Below are 21369 nucleotides of genomic sequence, written 5' to 3'. Positions count from 1 at the left end.
ACGGATGTCCAGTATCACCACTGCTAATTAACATAGTACTAGGAGTCCTACCCTCAGCAATCAGACATCCAAATGGGCAAAGAAGAAGTAAAACTCTCACTCTTTGCAGATGATATTATACTTTATGTGGAAAACCCAAAAGAATCCACCCTAAAACTGCTAGAACTCATACAGGAATTCAGTAAAGTGTCAGGATATAAAAATCAATGCACACACACAAAAAAATCAATGCACAGAAATCAGTTCCATTTCTATACACCAACAGCAAGACAGAAGAAAGAGAAATTAAGGAGTCAAACCCATTTGCAATTGCACCCAAAACCATAAGAACCTAGGAATAAACTAATCAAAGAGGCAAAGAATCTGTACTCAGAAAACTATAAAATATTCCTGAAGGAAATTGAGGAAGACATGGAGAAATGGAAAAACGTTCCATGTTCATGGACTGAAGAACAAATATTGTGAAAATGTCTATGCTACCTAAAGCAATCTACATGTTTAACGCAATCCCTATCAAAATACCATCCATGTTTCTCATAGAAATGGAACAAGTAATCCTAAAATTTATATGGAACCAGAGAAGACCCTGAATAGCCAGAGCAATGTTGAAAAAGAAAGCCAAAATTGGTGGCATCACAATTCCAGACCTCAAGCTCTATTACAAAGCTGTCATCATCAAGACAATATGATACTAGCACAAAAAGAGACACACAGATCAATGGAACAGAATAGAGAGTCCAGAAATGGACTCTCAATTCGATGGTCCACTAATCTTCGACAAAGCAGGACAGAATGTCCAATAGAAAAAAGACAGTCTCTTCAACAAGCGGTGTTGGTAAAATTGGACAGCCACATGCAGAAGAATGAAACTGGACCATTTCCTTCCACCACACACAAAAACAGACTCAAAATGGATGAAAGACCTCAATATGAGGCAGGAACCCATCAAAATCCTTGAGAACACAGGCAGCAACCTCTTCGACCTCAGCTGCAGCAACATCTTCCTAGGAACATCACCAAAGGCAAGGGAAGCAGGGGCAATAATGAACTACTGGGACTTTATCAAGATCAATAGCTTTTGCATGGCAAGGGAAACAGTCAACAAAACCAAAAGACAGCTGACAAAATGGGAGAAGGTATTTGCAAATGACATTTCAGATAAAGGGCTAGTACCCAAAATCTATAAAGAACTTATTAAGTTCAACACCCAAATAACAAAGAACAAATAATCCAATCAAGAAATGGGCAGAAGACATGGACAGACATTTCTGCAAAGAAGACATCCAGAAGGCCAACAGACACATGAAAAAGTGCTCAACATCACTTGGCATCAGGGAAATACAAATCAAAACCATAGTGAGATACCACCTCACACTAGGCAGAATGGCTAAAATTAACAAGTCAGGAAAGGACAGATGTTGAAGAGGATGCGGAGAAAGGGGAACCCCCCTACACTGTTGGTGGGAATGCAAGCTGGTGTAGCCACTCTGGAAAACAGTATGGAGGTTCCCCAAAAAGTTAAAAATAAAGCTACCCTATGACCCAGGAATTGCACTATTGGGTATTTACTCTGAAGGTTACTAGTGTAGTGATTCAAAGGGGCACATGCACCTGAATGTTGATAGCAGCAAAGTCCACAAGAGCCAAACTACAGAAAGAACCTAGATGGCCATCAACAGATAAATGGATAAAGAAGTGGTATAGATATACAATGGAATACTATGCAACCATCAAAAAAGGAAACCTTGCCATTTGCAATGATGTGGATGGAACTAGAGGGTAATATGCTGAGTGAAATAAGTCAATCAGAGAAAGACAACTATCATATGATCTCCCTGATGTGAGGAATCTGAGATGCAGAGTGGAGGGTTTGGGGGGTAGGGAAGGAAAAAATGAAACAAGATGGGATTGAGAGGGTGACAAACCATAAGAGACTCTTAATCTTACAAAAGAAACTAAGGGTTGCTAAGGCATGAGGGGGTGTGGAGAGGGTGGTTGGGTTATAGACATTGGGAAGGGTATGTGATATGGTGAGTACTGTGAATTGTGTAAGCCTGATGATTCACAAACCTGTACCTCTGGGGCAAATAATACATCATATGTTAATAAAAATAATAAAACAAAAGAAAACATAAAAACCCAAAACCTGAACTTTTAAAGCTTTCTTTAAACTTCTCAAAGTCAAACTCAGGTCCATATTTAGATCATTTTAGCTTTTTGTTTTCTCCCAGTGAAGCAAAAAAAAATTTTAACAAATTTGGACATCATAAATACTTTTTTTCCCTATTGATGGTGTATCCACCTCCTCCCACTTCTTAATACTTGGGATATTTACTTTTCTCTCACTATTTCCTAAATATCGTAGTTAGTTTGATCAAATCTCCACATGCAAAAAAAATGGTTGTAGGCATTTTATATCAAGCCCATTCTTTGTGATGCACTCAGCTTTGTGTCTATCACACTGGGATGCGAGGATGAAAAATATTTTTTTCCCACTTTACTGCACATCTCTCCTTTTACTGTACTTGTCTTTACAAAGTTTGCTGCACCAAGAATTTCCATTAAGAGGAGAAAATAAGCCTTCAAGGATAGGTAAAAATTGTTGGTATTTCTTGCATACTGACAGGAGCAGCTGCAGTCAAAGTTAGATGGGAAATTTAAAATGTATTTTTCTTAAAAGTGTGGGTACTTATTATCACACAGCTTCTAAGGTTCAGGAATTCTGGGCCAGCTCACGCTCTCTCACAAGGTTGCAGTCAAGCTGACGTGCAAAGCTCCAGCCTCTGAAGCTTGGATGGCCTTGATGAATCTGCGACCAGGATGGCTCACTCACATGGCTGCTGGCAGGTCACAGGTCCTCACCATGGGGGCGTCTCCACAGGCAACTCTTCACATGACTCACATGACTTGGCAGCTGGCTTCTGCAGAGCCAGTGATTAGAGAGAGAGAGGGGGCATAATCCGAGCTAAGGAAGGGGCTACAGTCTTTCATGACTTAGCTCCAGAACGAATGTGCCATCATTTCTGCCCCATGCTACTGGTCACCAAGACCAATCCTGGTACAGTGTGGGAGTGACCACCCAAGGGTATAAAGACCAAGAGACAGGGATCCTGGGGTGGGGGTGGGGGGGCTTGGAGGCTACTGAACCATGCTGATGATTACAGAAAGTACCTGGGTTTTTAAAAATTGTGGTAAAATATATAGAAACTAAAATTTGCCATTTTTCAGTGTGCAATTCAGTGGCATTAATTATATTCACAATACTGTTCAACCATTACTAATATCTCTTTCAAAACCCTTTGTCGTCCCAAACAGAAACTCTGTACAAATCAAGCAACATATTTTTCTTACTAGAATACTGTGACAAACGGGGCGCCTGGGTGGCTCAGTGGGTTAAAGCCTCTGCCTTCGGCTCAGGTCATGATCCCAGGGTCCTGGGATCGAGCCCCATGTTGGGCTCTCTGCTCCGCAGGGAGCCTGCTTCCTCCCCTCTCTCTCTCTGCCTGCCTCTCTGCCTACTTGTGATTTCTCTCTCTCTGTCAAATAAATAAAAATCTTTAGAATACTGTGACAGTAATATTAAAGATAATTTTCAGAAAGTAGAAAAACAATCCTCCCAAATTCTACCACCCTAACACAACTGTTTTCATCTTGTATGTTACTTTTCAGTCACAGTTCACAGATGTAATTTTATAGTTAATATGTTAATGAGCATATAATTTTTTATTTATTTCTTTTTCCCCCAGAAAAACACATGAAGCCTTCCTTTTGTTTTCAGAGTCTTCATAATACCATCCTAACACTGTTGTATAATATTCAAGGTTCCTGATTCATGATTTATCACAACTTTCCCCATTTCCTTAATCTTGGTTAGGCTGACAACAAGTCTTTTTTAAAAACAGAACATAGGGCGCCTGGGTGGTTCATTGGGTTAAGCCTCTGCCTTCGGCTCAGGTCATGGTCTCAGGGTCCTGGGATCAAGTTCCGCATCGGGCTCTCTGCTTGCTGGGAAGCCTACTTCCTCCTCTCTCTCTCTCTGCCTGCCTCTCTGCCTACTTGTGATCTCTCTCTCTGTCAAATAAATAAATAAAATCTTTAAGAACAGAATATATTACACAGTAATGAAAATCTTTGGGAAGCTAGATTTTTACTCCATTGCTTTATTTCTCTGGCATAAACACCAAAGAGTCAAATGACTATGTAAAAAGCAGAATTCCCCAGGTTTCCTGTTGGAAGTAAAATCCCATCTGTAGCCCATGAGGCCGTTCCTTGGCAGGCCTCTGCCTCCAGTCTCCAGCCTCCTCTCCTCCCTCTCGCAAGACTTCACACTGGGTTCTCCCACCTTCATTCTTCAGCACATATTTCTTGAGTGCCTACTATGTGACAAACTCAGTTTTAAGTACAAAGGACCTGGAAGGAAACAAAACAGGCAAAACCCTAGCCTTTGTATGCCTTCCAGACTGCCCACGCTCTTCCTTTCTTACCACATTGCCCTGTTTTACTGTCATCATATACTTGTCATCATATACTCTTGGAGACTATTTTAGTGCTTGTGTATTCTTCTTGCTGGCCTAGAAGGTAAGCTCTGGGAGAACAGCAACCTCGTCCGTGCAGTCCCCAACACCTGCCGAACCGATACATGACTCGAAGTCAAATTTCTTTAAAGTGCCATGAATGAGTATCTTTACAGTTTTTAACACATTTCCATTAAGTTTTCCACATTGTTTATCAGTTTACGGTGCCACGGCAGTAAATTAGTGGGACCATTTCTCTGTAACTTCCCCAGCACCAGTGTTTTGGAAGGAAGAATGAAGGGTTGATCGACAGAAGCATAGGAATGACTGAAGCGATCTTTTAGTGCTTTAAAATATTGCACTAAAATGTTACGTATCTTGATGACTAAGTTGTTTTTGGTGAGCCCAAGGTGTCTTCCTTGCCTCATCCTGGTCTCAATCCTGCTGTGGATCACAGCAAAAGAGGGACATATTTCTAGATCTGCTCAAGGGCACAATATGATTGAAGACAGGGAAATAAGCATTCTAAAATTAGTTTAAATGTTCCTATCAGAAAAGCATGGGAAACTTTAATAAGACGCCTGGGTGGCTCAGTCAGTTAAAGCATCTGCCTTCGGTAGGGGGTCACGAGCCCAGGGGCCTGGCATTGAGTCCTGCACCAGGCTCCTTGCTCAGCGGGGGGCCTGCTTCTCCCTTGGCCTGCTGCTCCCCCTTGCTTGTGCTCTCTCTCTCTTTGACAAATAAATAAATAAAATTAAAAAAAAGAAAAAGAAAAAAGAACATGGAAAATTTTTGAGAGTAATTCTCAGGTTTAAATGAGATAAACAGCACAAAGCATTCAGCCTGCTGCAGACATACCCACCTGTGCCACGAACATGTGTGGCTGGTGGTACTTAATACTAAACATTCCCGCTACTTCTCCATTACTTCCATACATGTAAAAAATTAAACCCACCCTACTAAATGCAGGAAAAGGAGCCTTTTTAAAAAATATTAATTTTATTTTTTTCAGTGATCCATCCATAATTCATTGTTGAAAAGGAGCCTTTTAAGACTATAATACTCTTTTCCAAATCAGACTATAGCCCTGAAAATCCTTTGGTAGAAAACACCTCATTCGGAGATTTACAATTATTGGGAAAAATAAAAACTTCAAGGTCATGAATAAACTTACATAAGAAAAAAAATCTCACTTTCAATTTATTTTAAATTTTTTAAAAAGATGTATTTACTTATTTTGGGACAGAGGGAGAGCACAAGCACATGACTGGGGGGAGCAGCTGCAGGGGAGAATCTCAAGCAGACTCCCCGCCGAGTGAGCAGCATGATGAGGGGCTCGGTCTCATGACCTGAAGATCACAACTTGAACCAAAATCAAGGGTCAGTCACTTAACGGACTGAGCCACCCAGGCCTCCCCCAAATCTCACTTTTTAAAATGCTCATTCAATAGAATAATGAGAGAAAATCTCAAGTAAAAATATTTTCAGTATTATTTTACATATCTAAAGATAGATGCATTTTCTTGATAGATCTGCTTCAGGAATTATTTCTTAATTTTAAGATTTGCGACTGTGTTTTGTTGTGTTACATACCAAGGCACACTCCCCTCTTTGTCAGTCTCCCCTTGACTCTGTGTCCTCTTTACGACTGTCTAATATCTTCCTCACTTCCTCATGACTGGTTCCTGTTTCCCTGTTTTTGAAGTCTTTTCTCCTGCCTACCAGGCACTTGGGTGCTGACTTCAAATCCACATTTATCAAGACAATGGTAAAAAGCATGTCTTCTACCTCAGCCATCTTCATCTTTTTCTCTTCCCAATCCTTTTGTTCAAATGGTTCCCAAGTAGAGGGGCTCACAGATACTGGAACCAGGGCCCTCAGAACTGTAGAATATCCAGCTGTCTTTCTATTAGATCTCTGGCTTAATACAACTGTGTCCTGAGAGGGATCACTGTGATTTCTTATGTGGCCCAGGCTGTTGCTAAAGTTAGCATGGAGAAAACATTTTTTGTTGTTGCATTTGATTTGGCTTTGTGGTTCAAGTCCTAGAAAATAATTTACTCTACTCTGTGATGTGATGTATGCTCTAAATACAAGAACCCATCAGATGAGAGATCTTTAAATTTTGAGAAAAAAAAAATCATATATTTCTTTCAAAAGACTTTATTTCTGGGGCACCTGGGTCATTCAGTGGGTTAGGCCTCTGCCTTCAGTTCAGGTCATGATCCCAGGGTCCTGGAATCGAGCCCTGCATCTGTTGGGCTCTCTGCTCAGCGGGGAGCCTGCTTCCCCCTCTCTCTGCCCGCTTCTCTGCCTATTTGTGATCTTTCTACGTCAAATAAATAAAATCTTTTTTTTTTTTTTAAAGACCTTATTTCTGGGTGCCTGGGTTTAAGCCACTGCCTTCGGCTCAGGTCATGATCTCAGGGTTCTGGGATCGAGTCCCACATCAGGCTCTCTGCTCAGCGGGGAGCCTGCTCTCTCCTCTCTCTCTCTGTCTACTTGTGATCTCTCTCTCTGTCAAATAAATAAATAAAATCTTTAAAAAAAAATAAAGACATTATTTCTTCCTATATGAAAATGTGTAACTTAAGTCGGGAACTTTAGCAACAAATCTGTAGGGTGCATCGCAACTCAGGAAGAGTTAAGAACTGGCACCTTACATTCTTTTCTGAGTTCTAAGACCTTGCCTTTGACCTTGCACCTTTTTCTCTCCATACCTATACGAATCTGCATGTGATTGCATCACTGTTATCATTTAGCCCAAAGTGCTTTGGGAAGTTACAAATAGCTGTTCTAGCACAGAAACAGTTGCTATGTTATAGAGACTTCTGTCTCATGATTTCTCTGCAGATAATACACATACCCATTAACAGAAAGCCTACCACTCTTAGAATGGCAGGGAGCTAGTTTTGTGCACAGGAGCCCAGTCCTAAAGCCCATTAGCATTGACAAGAACCTCAGGATGCCTCCCTATTTTGTTCTGTTGTTCTGTTTTGTGGGGATGCCAAGACTTTTCCAAGAGGCTGATTTCTTAAAGAAAAACGTGGCTACCAACCAGCCCTGCTTTTGTCTCTCATTGTGTAGAGGAGATTATGGAGCTGGGGGCATGGGTGCTCTAAAGGTGGTTTGATGGTTAGCATGAAATAGGCTGAAGCTGTCTTTACTGAAATGAGCACAACCTTTGAGTTGCACCTTCCTTTATTCCTGCCTTTAACTCCACATTTGGCTCTTTGTGGAAAATGATTTATAATGGAAGGGCTATCATTGCATATCCATGGCTTAAAGAAACATAAAATTGGCATAAACTGCTCTTTATCTGCTTGAGTACTAATTTTATCTTTACACCTGAAATAAAAGAAAGATAAATGAATAAAGTTAAAAGGCTACACATCTATTATCCTCTGGGGTCCAACTACTTATAATTGCCAGATATACATGGGTAAGGGTGTTTTTAGGCAGAAGCTAGTGGTATGTTACAAACTGTTAAAACACACACACACACACACACACACAAGTCTACTTGGGGTGCCTGGGTGGCTCAGTTGTTAATCATCTGCCTTCAACTCAGGTCATGATCCTGGGGTCCTGGGATCGAGTCCCTTATGGGGCTCCCTGCTCAGTGGGAAGCCTGCTTCTCCCTCTCCAACTCCCCCTGCTTGTTTTCCCTCTCTTGCTGTGTCTTTCTCTATCAAATAAATAAAATCTTAAAAAAAAAAAACAAAAAAAAAAACAAACCCAGGGGCACTTGGGTGGCTCAGTGGGTTAAAGCCTCTGCCTTCAGCTCAGGTCGTGATCCTAGGGTCCTGGGATCAAGCCCCGAGTCAGGCTCTCTGCTTGACAGGGAGCCTGCTTCCTCCTTCTCTCTCTCTGCCTGCCTCTCAGCCTACTTGTAATTTCTGTCTGTCAAATAAATAAATAAAATCTTAAAAAAAAGAAAAAAAACCCAAACCACAAAGAAAAAACAGGTCTGCTCGTGTCTTAAAATCAATATATCATGTAATGTAATAAAATAATGTAAAAAACCAAAGATATGCTTTTGCAGATCATTATAAAAATATAGAAGCGTTTAAAAAATCATTCTTTCGGAACTTCCAAGAAAACTTTCTTTTTTTTTTTTTTTTTTTTTTTTAAGATTTTATTTATTTATCAGAGAGAGAGAGAGGGAAGAGAGCGAGCACAGGCAGACAGAACGGCAGGCAGAGGCAGAGGGAGAAGCAGGCTCTCCGCTGAGCAAGGAGCCCGATGTGGGACTCGATCCCAGGATGCTGGGATCATGACCTGAGCCGAAGGCAGCTGCTCAACCAACTGAGCCACCCAGGCGTCCCAAGAAAACTTTCAAAATGATACTGAAGTCACTTCAGAATGGATGGAACAGGGGCGCCTGGGTGGCTCAGTGGGTTAATCCGCTGCCTTCGGCTCAGGTCATGATCTCAGGGTGCTGGGATCGAGTCCCGCATCAGGCACTCTGCTCAGCAGGGAGCCTGCTTCCTCCTCTCTCTCTGCCTGCCTCTCTGCCTACTTGTGATCTCTCTCTGTCAAATAAATAAAATAAAATCTTAAAAAAAAAAGAAAAGAATGGATGGAACAAGCACAGGCTTTATTTTTAGTCGATGTAAAGAACTGTTTCATACATAGAGAGTCGGGGGGGGGGGTGCACTCCAAATTAAGGAAGAAGCTTGTTTGCAGCTTGACACATTTTTAGCACATTCTTAAATTTTATTTCTATACTTAGGAAAAACTAGCTATAAACAGGTGACCCAGCTGAGACAGTGACATGATACCTGCCCACAGAAACAGTGCTGCCCAAATACCAGGCTTTGAAACTCCATTCTGGATACCCGAGAGAGATATGTTCAATATTCAACAAAATTGAAGGATTGGAAAATTGGAAATCTCTCAGATGTTCTGAGAGAGAGAGAAAATCCTGGGGGAGAGTCAGAGGATTTGGATTTAAGCCCACAGCTATCTGAGAAAGAATAAGCAAGAGAATAGAAGTCCGGGCAGTAGGTTTTTAGCTACAAAATCTAATCCACCTCACCACGGATTCTGGTGGAACATCTGTTATGAACTGATCAGAATTCACACTCTACTCTGCACTATTCAATTTTGTAGTCACCAACCACATGCGGCTACTTAAATTAAAATTAATTAAAATTAAATAAGACAAAAAAATCTAGTGCCTCAACTGCACTAACCACATTTTCAGTTAATGAAGAGCCACATGTGGCCAGTAGCTACCATCCTGGACAGCACAGATATAGAACATTTCCATCGATGCATAAAGATCTACTGCACAGTGTTGCTCTGTCCTTTCAAGATCTGCTGCAGCTTCCAGAAATGTCTAAAATTAAAAAAAAAATAATTGTGTAGTTTAAACACTAGGATTTGGTTCTTTAGATGAGAAACAGAGATTGGGTTGCGAACATCAGTGAATACAGCTATGGAGAAGATAGCCGGCTCAGTGATCACCCACAAAACATGCTGGCCTTTACAGGGCCTGAAGTCACGAGATGGAGGATGTCCCCGTGGAAATCTTTTTCACTTCCTTGGGGAAAAGAAGAGACATCAGAATTCTTTCAGGGGTCACAGCCTCAAAGTAAAGATGGGAGGTAGCAGAATTCCGGAATGGAGTAAAGCCTAACTTGACCGCTAAATAAAATTACAACAGTTAGTATAATTCAATTCCAATTCTAAGCTTCAGTCAAGGATGACAAGAAATGAGAAATCACATTTGTGATTTATGTTTATAAATAAAATGATGTGTCTCGTTCTACTCAGAGGCAAAGGTATAGAATCTGGTGTAATCCTTAATCAAGCAGCCTGTAAGGTAGCTGAGCCAATGAAAACATTCTCCACCTAAGCAGATACCTAAAGCGGCAGCCGATCAAAGCATGGGGAAGCTCTGATTTCTCTACTGGAGATACCTTACTTGTTTTGCTTAAGGGGGGAAAAAAAAATCAGTTGCTTATCTCACTTTTCTTTTTTCTCAGAACACGCTGCCCTCTACAGGCCACATGGATATACACATACTTAAAGATCTGCATGAATAAGGGTTCAGTTATATCCAAAGGTAGCAAAGGTATGACGAAAATGAGGGGAAGCAGTTAGTTCTATCTGTGGTCTGAAAGGCTTTAGGGTCAAACTGAGAAACAATCAACACTTATAAACCTTTAATAAACCCTACCTCATCACCTGACATAAATACGAGAACTCGTAAATAGTACTATAGTCCTATCATGGCATTTTCCTGGAGAAGCTTAAAAGTATGTTGACAATCATTTTCCCTTTGTTTTAATGAGGGAGGGGAGGATGTGGAGGAAAGAGGAAGAAAAATGGGTGATGTGGTTTGACAGCTTTCACTACATCTCCAAAGTATACCAGTTTTGATCTAAAACTCCATATATTAAGACTAGGCTGAGTTGGGAGGTAAAAGCCAATGAAGGAATACACATGATTTTATCCCTGCTAAGAGTTTAATCTTTTAAACCTTGGCTGCAATGAAGTGGACAAATTCTGGCCTAAGAAATGAGAACTACCCTTCATCTTGACTTCAAATCGTTTTTTTCCCCATAGTCGTGCCATAAATACACACACAAACACTCTCTCTCTCTTTCCCTTTCTCTCTCTCTCTCTGTCTCTCTCTCTCTCACACACACACAGCTGGTATGTTTATTGGTTTAGTCACTAAAGGATTTAGCTGGACAAACATCACAAAGATGATGACTGATTTAATTGAATTTATGATCAAATGTTTTCCATTGCAGGAAGAGTGGGAAATCACTTATGGGGCGATTTAAATAATTTAAGGGAAGTTCTCTATTTGGCATTATGTTTGTATATCAAGTCTTGAGGGATTATATACAGCTGAGGCCTAGCAAATAACTCACATAGAGATACACAAGATACGCTATGTAACAATGCAACAAGGGGCAGAATATTGATCCCTTTGTGCACATTTCTATTCACTTGTACGTCGTTGACAGTCTGAGTAAGGACATCCACACACATGAGACTTCAATTATAAATCACCACTAGATTCTCCAAAATGTCTGAATTATCTAAACATGCTCTTTTAGGTAAAACAATAACTGATTTGGGGGTTGTATGCATGTCTGCTTATGGCGCTTTAACATAACTTTGTTGTTAAAGACATAATGAAATCTATTGTTAAAGTCACTCCCACGATGACTATAACAAGGTAACATGTGATTAGTGCTTTAGGGTATAGATGTGGCTCAATGTCTCAAAGAAAAATGCCAAGATACCTTTGTTCCCCGTGATAGGTAGCAACTTAAGGCCACGCTTTCAGCCTTCATGGTTTTTCTAGTGATAAGTCATTCACTTGTGCCATTGAGAAGTCCCCAAACAGCAAGAGTAACTCCTTTTGGTCTCACCACTGAAACCCCTGGATCAAGTGGACATTCGGTCCTAGCACAGCTGGGTTAGTCTTACCCATCAGTTCATGTATGAAGTGCACGACAGGAAAGGTCTCATAGATGCTTTGAACTTGATAAGTGTCTATGGGTTTCTTTCGATCTAATTAGGAAAACTGTCTGGTAGATGTGTTTCAAGACTTAGGGTAAATCACAGTTTTACATTAATTATGTACAATGCTATTTGTTGACATATCACTCTTAGGAAGGAACTGCTGGGAATGAGGGAATCTTATTTCTACACAGAAGTATTTTAAAAAATGATCTGGTGACCAAGCAGTTCAGCATGTGCTCCTTGGAAGGTAGAAGTAGTAGCCCAGATGTCTGGGGACCCCGTATAGGACTGGGATTCATGTTTAAGGACCGCTGCTTATTGGGAACTGAATGAAATGCCCTGCAGGGCAGGGTAGGACAAGCTGTGCTGAAAAACAGGAGGGAGGTAAGCTAACGCTGGCCAACAGTGCCCCATCATTTACACCCATACCTTATTCAGTCTTCACAACAATCCTGCTAATAGTTTAAAGACCGAGAAGCTGGGGTTCAGGTTGATTAGGGAGCTTGCCATTGAGTTGCTGATCTAGGATTGGAACTTGGCCCCTATGATACCGAATGATGCCGACATCAGACATTTTCTTGCCATTTGTGCCAAATGAGCTTTTGCAGCCTTCCTTCTTGGTTCACATCAACTGTATCTATTGGCTATGTATTCTTACAAGGTCAACAGGACTACCGTCTACACAGCAGATACCGGGTGTACATATCAACATAAACAGTCTAAGAGCTGTATCTTCACAATGGGTGGAAGTTCCACTCAGTTTTATACAAAGTCTCCCCATAAGATAAGGGAGACCCTTGTCCAATCCTAATATTCAGGACAATCAACCAAAGTGTGGAGTGGGTGATAGAAGATGACATTGTTAAAATCATGTCTTTCTCCAGTGACTTCTTATGTTCATCTCAATTTTGAGGCTGAAAGTTCACTAAGTTCATAAATATTTTCTTAAAAGAAAATGATTAAAAAAAATGTTGAGTTTTTGTTCATATCCAGTTTTTTCCCTAATAAATAAAGAGCAGTAAAAACTGCATTTCTGTTTATGTTTCACTTTCTAAAAACTGGTAATTTTCAAGTTCTGAAACTGAATAATTAACATATGTACCCACAGGGGTCCATGGGAGGCTTACTTAGAAAAATGGAGCCCTCTCAATAGCATCTCATATGTGGCGAAGAGGAAGCTGAGCCTTTATGATATTTTCTGAGTAGAGTTAGGGTAGATCAAGGGGAGCCGGGAACAACAGCAGAGAGGTGAATTCTTGAGGGAGTTCAAAAAGGGGAGAGAGCTGTGTGTCTAACCCCTAGCAGTTCCCAACAGAAAAGAGAGAGAGAGAACACGAACAGGAGAAAGGAACAGAGGCGCTTGCAACAGGCAGCGCCCCTCAGGAGGGAACAGCATGGCTTCTCGAGGGGAGGCGGAGGGGAAGGGATGTCTGCATGCTCTTCTGTGATACTTCCACGAGTTCCTCTGAAGATTTATTACACTTATTGGGCCCTCCAGAGCTATTTTCTTCTCAGTGTTTACAAATAGAAGACAGGGGTGAGAAGCAAAAATATAAGGAAGATCTCTGGACACTGGAGCACAAAATGCCAAGAGCTCAAATGCACGGAGTTTTCACAGCATCAGATATCCATACCTCTACCACGCTGGGTGGCACTTAAGATAAGTGAAGAGTTTACATGTTCCCCTTCAGCTGTGCTGCCCAGTATGGTAGCAATGTATGGCTATTCCCATTTAAATTAACTCTTAAATTAATTAAGTTTAAATAAACTTTAAAATTCAGTTCCTAAGTCACGTTAGCTGAATGTCAGGTACTCAACAGTCATAGGAGGCTAGTGGCTGTTGTACTAGGCAGTGCAGATGGAAAAGATATTCATCAATGAAGAAGGTTCTATTAGACAGCACTGGTCTAGAGGAGAAGGAAACCTTGGTCAGAGTTTTTGTTATCTCAGAGGCTATGAACTTTCTGGAGAACAATCCGTTTTTACCCCTCTAAGTGTAGGGGTAGCGGACTGTTTCTTCCTTACACATAAATTTGAGGAACCAGTGGGAACTAGGTAACATGGAACTGCCGGAGTCAGAGGCCTGTGCTGTCACCAGATGGGTCAGAGATCAGATGAACCAGATGTGTCTGAACTGGCAAGGACACGGATGGCCCCCTCTGCTCTGCCTTACCCCACGCATGCCTCATCACTGAGTAGGAAACCCCAGTACCCACTTATGGAAAGCAGAATGGGCCCCCAGGATGTCCACTTACTAATCCCTGAAGCTTGTGAATGTGTTGCCTTCCATGGCAAAAGGGACACTGCAGATATAATTAATGTTGCAGACCTTAAAACTGAGAGATTAACCTGGATTATGCAGATAAGCCTTTGGAAGCAGAGAACTTTCTCCTACTGGAGGCAGAAGGCATAGGGCAGGAGGAGAAGTGAGAGAGCTATGAGGCAGTGAGAAAAGCTACCTTCACTGATGCTGGCTGGACAGGGGAGGGGGCTGCGTGATGAGGAAAGAGGTGGCCTTTGCTGGTTGGGACTCCCTGATGACAAGTGGTTAAAAAAAAGGAGGCTTGGCCAGGGACTACATGGGACTGAATTCTGCTGACCCACCGCCTGAATGAGCCTGGAAAGAGATTTCCATCAGAGCCTCCAGATAAGGCCCCCGCCCTGCTGATACTTGATTTCTGCCTTGGGAGTCCCAGAGCAAAGAAACCACCTGGGACCACCGAGGCTCCAGCTCCAAGAACTCCGTGACAATACCACAGTGGTGTTTCACCAATACATCTGCGGTGATTTGTCAGGGCAGCCACAGAACACAAACACCCTGTTTTATATTTTGGAGAGGCAGAAGAACTTCTTTAGCTCATGTACCCTTCTAGAATCTGTTGTGGGAAACAGTGCAAGAAAGCCTAGTTCTCTCAGTCGCACGGCTTCCACAGTTGCTGCAGGAAGCTTGGTGCCACTTCAGAAGCATGGCTGGATTTTATTCCTTAATGAGCTGGACGGCAGAAGGAAGGTATTAGCTGCACCATAAGCATGTACTTTGGGGTGAGGAATCCAACACATCATCTGAAAGGATGAAAAACAATGGCTGTTGCCAGCTCCCAAGCCTGGCACGTACTGCCAATTAGTTAGAGAGAAGATGGATATTTTCTGTCTATCAGAAGGGAAACAAACAAACAAAAAAAAAACCCTGTGCTCAACAGATAACAAACCCAGCACAGGGTTTGCCCTTGGCCATCACCAGGGGTTATTAATAATAGCGAATTCTTTGCTACTACAAGAAAAATACGGACAAGAAACCCCACAATGGCACAGAATGACAGAGGGTAATTTCCTGGGGGCAGAGGGAGCTGTGTGGGATAGGGTACAGAGCTCACCAGCAGGGTCTGGATGGGTGGCCAGGAGGCCTGTCACCTCTAGCACTTCGACTGTTGCAAACTGGCCTTTATCCCAACGGTACCTCATCCAGCAGCTGCACAGGGGAGGCCTGAGCTGATGTGTGTGGTCGGCCTGCTGCAAACCCTTTCCTCAGGACAGAAGTCAGGTTTCTACTTCACCACAGCTCTCCTGCTGCTAAGAAACCTAGACTGGGAATAAATGACATCACTTCCCAGAAGAGATCTCCCCAACAAAGGCTGTAGTGAGAACAGAAAATCAGATACCTATTCAATTGAATATCGGGGTTTTAAAATTGATATTTCTCTCCTAAGACTCATTTTGGCAGCGTACATTCTGAGCTGCAATTTTCAACAGCATTGATCATTTGACCTCACTGAGCGTGTTTTTTTTTTTTTTAAAGTTATAAAATAGAGGTGATGGTATGTATCCTACTTCCCAAGACTGTTTTAAAAAAACACATGAGATGTGGTAACATACAAGAAAGCAAATTCTACATTGTCAAATGCTGCCCAAGTGTTAATTACCACGGCTACCCCATCACAGCTCTGACTGTGGGGAAAGGAGGGTACATGAGGCCTCTGACAAGGTATGTTTCATCTGGTATCATATTTACACCACCGCTACTATTAGTAGCCAGGTCAGAGCCTCCGGCAAACTTGCCAACCTTCCCTTGGTTAGCTTTCTCCGTGTCCTCCTGGTGGATGCCCAACCCGTATCTTTGGACAGCCCTTGATTCCTCTTCCTTGAGGCTCCCACCAGAGCCTGGACCTCCTCTTTCCCCTCTAAAAAATCCAGTCTTGAATTTTCTAGAACTACTCCCTGATAGGGAGCAAGGGGCTTAAGAGAGAGTAAACACCACACCTACATGATGCTTTCAGGACCTGAACCAGTGATTCACTCCTGTGAAGAGGAACATCCACAGCAATTTCTCTGAACTGCAACTTTGGGGCCTCCCAACAACACTACGAGATCGGGACAGAGACCCGCTCGGATCTGAGCATCCATCCATCTGTTTCCAAGGCTGTCATAAAGAATTGCATGCCGGGTAGCGTCCTGATGCTGAGCTCACATCTGCAAGCCAAGCAGCAGAGGACTGCAGCTTCAGCTCATCTTGGAGTGAAGAGAAAGGAATTTCAAAATGTCTGCTTTACAGCGTGTCACCCCAATAAACCCAAGCCTAAAAAAGTGCATTGATGATGTACAGAGTAATTTCTTTGAAAATACTGCAAGAAGAAATCTCCAGGCACTAAATAAATTAAAACTGTTACTTTGAAGTAAATAGAATTATAACAAAAATGATCAACAATGAAAAAAAAAGTCGAAGTGGAAGAGGAGTTAAAACTTTGGCTCAACTGCGCCTCCTAGTGCCAACAGCTGTTCTTACGTTCCTTTCACTTCTCTAAACTAGTATAGAAAGGGATAGTCCTTTCTTTGCAGTGTATTATTATTATCTTAGGAAAATTTTAGATCGACTTGGAACAATAAAGCAGAGTAGAAAGGACCTTCTGGTTTCCTGAGGAGGCAATGATTTAAATCTTAACGGAATGCAATCAGATAGGACAACAAGAAAAATAAGGACTTGGCAGCATAAATATAGAGTGAAGTGTGTTATTATTTCTTTAAAAATTATTTTAAATACATTACGTTTTATGGACATGTACCCCAACAACCAAGCAGGTCATCTCTAAAATGCGTTCTGAAAATTGAGCATGGAATTCAAGAACCCTTTCAAGGAAAGTGCAAGAATGCGAAGTTAGAAAACTTAAATCTTCTGAATTTGGGTTTGTGACTGCTGGTACATTCAAATACATGCAGGTTAATGTCATCTTCTCTATTCTTGCATTTCCATTGAAGGAGTTTCATGGCAATGTCTCTGTACTTACTACACATTTTAAAGAAGCGATGCTTTCAATTCTTAGGAGAAATTCGGTGGGACTTACCGAACTGGAAGGATTATAAGCTGAAGCAGAGCACGTGGATGGAGAAAGCAGGGCAAGGCTGGCCTCCACCTAGTCAAGTCTGTGGACATGTACTGCTTTATCTGCCACGAGTTGGGTTTTCCAAATCTGTCCTCTGTGGCTTTGTGGTTTATCCTTGGTTCTCTTTTTGCTCCTTTCAACCCTACCCCCACCCCAAATTGTTCAGCTGTTAAAAAGTTCCAAAACAAGCAAATGTGTTCCTGGAATCCTACCCTAACCAATGCTGGAGAGCGTATACTAAGGCTTGCTTCTCCAGCCAAAATAATAAAAGATCTTTTAAGTGGCTGAAATTCTTGGTTGATTGCATATATATGCCCATGTCAGACAACTATAAATAGAGAGATTTGGAAGAAAAATAGGGAGAGTCTTTATAACTCCAGTGAAATAAAATGGAATGTTTTTGAAGGCAGTGAGAAAACAGTACATGTATTTATAAAATTAAGATGTGTCTCCCTTTAATCCAAAATCTCCTTTAAGCAGGAAGAGCCCACACAAATCATGCATGTCCACATGAGGGAATAAAAGGGCTTTCTTTTCTTTATTAATAGTTATTTATTATTCTCAATCCTATAATTAAGACTTCTTCTTTATATTATCCTTTTGAGTTTAGATATCTGTAAGATCTTTTGATATTTTTCTCCCATCACTGCTTTGTTCCCCTAGAATACTAAAAAATCCTTCAAAGGATAAAATTATGCCCATGGTTACTGGTATAAATGAAGTCAGGAGGGAATTGTATTGGTGTTACCTAGGGCAGACTTGGTCCCCCCCCATAAACTGGGTCACTTGTTACAGCTGTTCAAAGAGACTTGAGGATTCACTGCTCAAGAAATTCTGGCTCTTTTAGGTAGGTTAATACATCACCTAGCTTTAACAGCTGAGTTAATACATATTCTTAAAAGATATCCCTACTTAATTTGGAACAGTGACTTACTTTTTATTAACCTACCCATCTTATATTAACCCATCTAAACTGAATTCAAATTAGTTCTTATAAATTAGTTCACTTTATTTTGAACCTATTACTGCTGTACAAGAGAATTTACCAACTGCTCCAGTTTCACAATTGTGCTTGTAGACAAGCAAATTAGTTAGAAGTGATGGAGGAAAACCAGCACTTGCTTAATAGTCCTTAAATGCAGTTCTTCTGAACCTTGACCTCCCTCCAAAGTGACAGATGTTGAAATGTCGGTGGCTGCAAAGTCACAAGTCCATTTGGAGGAGGGATCAATAATATAATTAGGGTCTCTGAATTCTCGGTTTTCTCTAAATTTCATTGGGTTTTAATGGATTAGAAGCTATGGCTTGGCTCTAAGGATTCAGTATATAACACTGGTGCCAGAAAGTAGTATTTTAAAAATATTTTAAGTGATTTTTTATTACTCTGTGTTTTCTGAGATAAATCCTTAAGGCAACAAAAAATAAGACTTATGGGAGCTTAAAAAGTAGCATGGTTCTGAACAGGTTATGTTTATAATTTAAAAATCTTACCTCAAGTTCAACTTTTAATATTTTTGCTAAAATGCTTTAAAAGCAATCTAAGGGTAAGGCCCAGTTTGTTAGATGCTTTTGAATTAACTCTAATTTTTTTTTTTTTTAAAGATTTTATTTATTTTTTTGTCAGAGAGAGAGAGAGCACACAAGCAAGGGGAGAAGCAGGCTTTCCGCTGAGCAAGGAGCCTGATGTGGAACTCAATCCCAGGAGTTCCTAATTCTAATTTTATTTTAAAGCACATGTGATGTTATGGATTAAAAGAAAGACATTAACCACAGTTCTACCAGTTCATTAAGAATACTTTACATGGGGGCGCCTGGGTGGCTCAGTGGTTTAAGCCTCTGCCTTCGGCTCGGGTCATGATCTCAGGGTCCTGGGATCGAGCCCCACATCGGGCTCTCTGCTCAGCGGGGAGCCTGCTTCCCCCTCTCTCTCTGCCTGCCTCTCTGTCTACTTGTGATCTCTGTCTGTCTATCAAATAAAAAAAAAAAAAAAGAATACTTTACATGAAAATGTAAGATTTCCTTTAGTATTTTAGACCTTGATTTTGGTAGAAAAATTATAAATCCTATGTTCATAGAAAATGCAAGTAATAAATATCCCTGAAGATCTATCTTAAGGAAAAAAACTATGTTATTATTTTGCAAAGAATCATATTCTGAAGAATTCTTATTTGCCCTCTAAAGTCAAAGCATATTTACTGACACTTAGCATCTTTTTTAAAAAATCTGAACATTGTGCATAATGCACAGTTTTTAAAATTTCTAAAACATCAATACCAGACGACTGTACATCCTGATTTTCATCAATGAAATTAACTACTCTTGTTGTAACATGATCAATATCTCTCAGAGCAAAGTAAGCATGGGGTCTTAGGTTGGTCAGAAGGAAGCAAGCTTATCAGAAGCAAGCAAGTCAGAATTCAAGCAACACTTGAGTACTATTCCAATTTTGCTTTTCTTTTAGAAAGACAGGAGGCAACCGCATTTCCCTGAGGCATCCCACCGGTCACGGTGGAATGGCTGGATGAGAAAGGCCATTCATTCACTGGGGCCTGCGTGCTTGAGAGCTTGCAGTGGTGGATGGTACTGAATACAAGCTACAGATATGAATGGCTGGAGTGGGCCAGGTGTACACAAAGTGGGGTCATACCCATAAGAGGACAGAGGAAGAAATATCATTCACCATCATCTACACACACCCATCTCCCATTTTTTTTGTTGACTACTCTAAGTGGGTAAGGACTGCCATTTATTTTTCTGGGCAATTTAGAGGTCACTCTAGCTCGGCCCCTCTGAAGGAAGGAAATGGCTGTTCTCCACAAATGCTCTGTGTAGATCTTCCAGATGTTCCTGTGACTTCAAAGGTAGGGTTAGAAATTCAACTGCTTTATAAAGAACTGTCTCCTAAGATGGTTACCTGCTTGGACAAACCTTCTTGAGCAATCATGAGAGAATGTGTTTGGTCATTTAATTAAGGTAGGAACTGTATACTATATGTGGTACCTGGTGTATGAAAGCATTTAATTAAATTGTTAGACGGATGACCAGTGAAAGGGGAAAGGTGAAGGGGAAAGGTGAAGGGAAAGGTGAAGGGAACAAGAGTGAAGGAACAGGCACAGAATGTTCCCAACAGAGGGCATGCCTCCCAGAGGAGACTCCATACATTAAGAACTGATTCTTCAAATGGCCAAATGCAAAGCCTTGTGTTAGACGAAAATAGTTATCCCAGTGCTCTTCTAAGAATGAATTTAATCAAAATAAATTGCCAAATCTTCCAAACAAACCACTTCAGAGTTTAAAGTACTCACTTCATGAGTTCCTCACAATAAGTTGTCTACTGGATCTACTGACAACATTTTTATTATAAAAAGGTTTTTTTCCTTCTTTTTTTATTTTTATAATTGATGGTGTCTAAAATGAAACATGTTGTAACAGTAAAAACTGAGGCAATAATACCAAATTCCCCACAGACAAAATTCTGTTATGACAAATTAATTTTTTTTAAATCAAACCAGTCCCGGTTACCTTTTTCCCAGCATCATGCTTGAAATATGATCTCCACAACTAATGAGAGTGACTCAATCACTCTGCTTTCCAACTTTCAATGATTTATTAACACGTTGGCTTGCAATAAAAGATCTCTGAATAACTTGAGAAACCCAGAACTTCAGATTTCATCAAATTTTGAAACCAATAAATAAAATTATTTCAATGAGATCAGATGAGGGAACAGAAATTAAATAAATAGATCACATATATTTCAAGTGATACACATACTTCGCTTTCCAACAAGGCTTAGGAGAACAACAGATAAACTGAAAAAATCTGAAAGATCAATTTTATCTAGCTCCAAGTTTGTCACTGGCATTATTTAGATTAGAATCAGTCATAACACTGTACTTAGATGCTATTTTGTTATTGTGAAAACATTTCTTGGAATTCAGTTATGAGAAGATTAAGCATAATGAATTTTAGGATTTAGAATTCTCAAG

At 40.8% G+C, this 21369-nt stretch overlaps 1 protein-coding gene across 5 annotated transcripts in view; it reads right to left on the bottom strand.

Annotated features, from left to right (window-relative positions):
- CDK14 (cyclin dependent kinase 14) overlaps nt 1-21369 on the bottom strand; it is a 732611-nt gene that overhangs the window by 122116 nt on the left and 589126 nt on the right. The gene's annotated exons all lie outside the window — the stretch shown is intronic.

The sequence above is a fragment of the Mustela lutreola genome, chromosome 4 (genome assembly GCF_030435805.1).
Source record: "Mustela lutreola isolate mMusLut2 chromosome 4, mMusLut2.pri, whole genome shotgun sequence".
NCBI lineage: Eukaryota > Metazoa > Chordata > Mammalia > Carnivora > Mustelidae > Mustela > Mustela lutreola.
The sequence above is the reverse complement of the archived record's forward strand: the minus strand, read 5'-3'. Positions and strand labels throughout refer to the sequence as shown.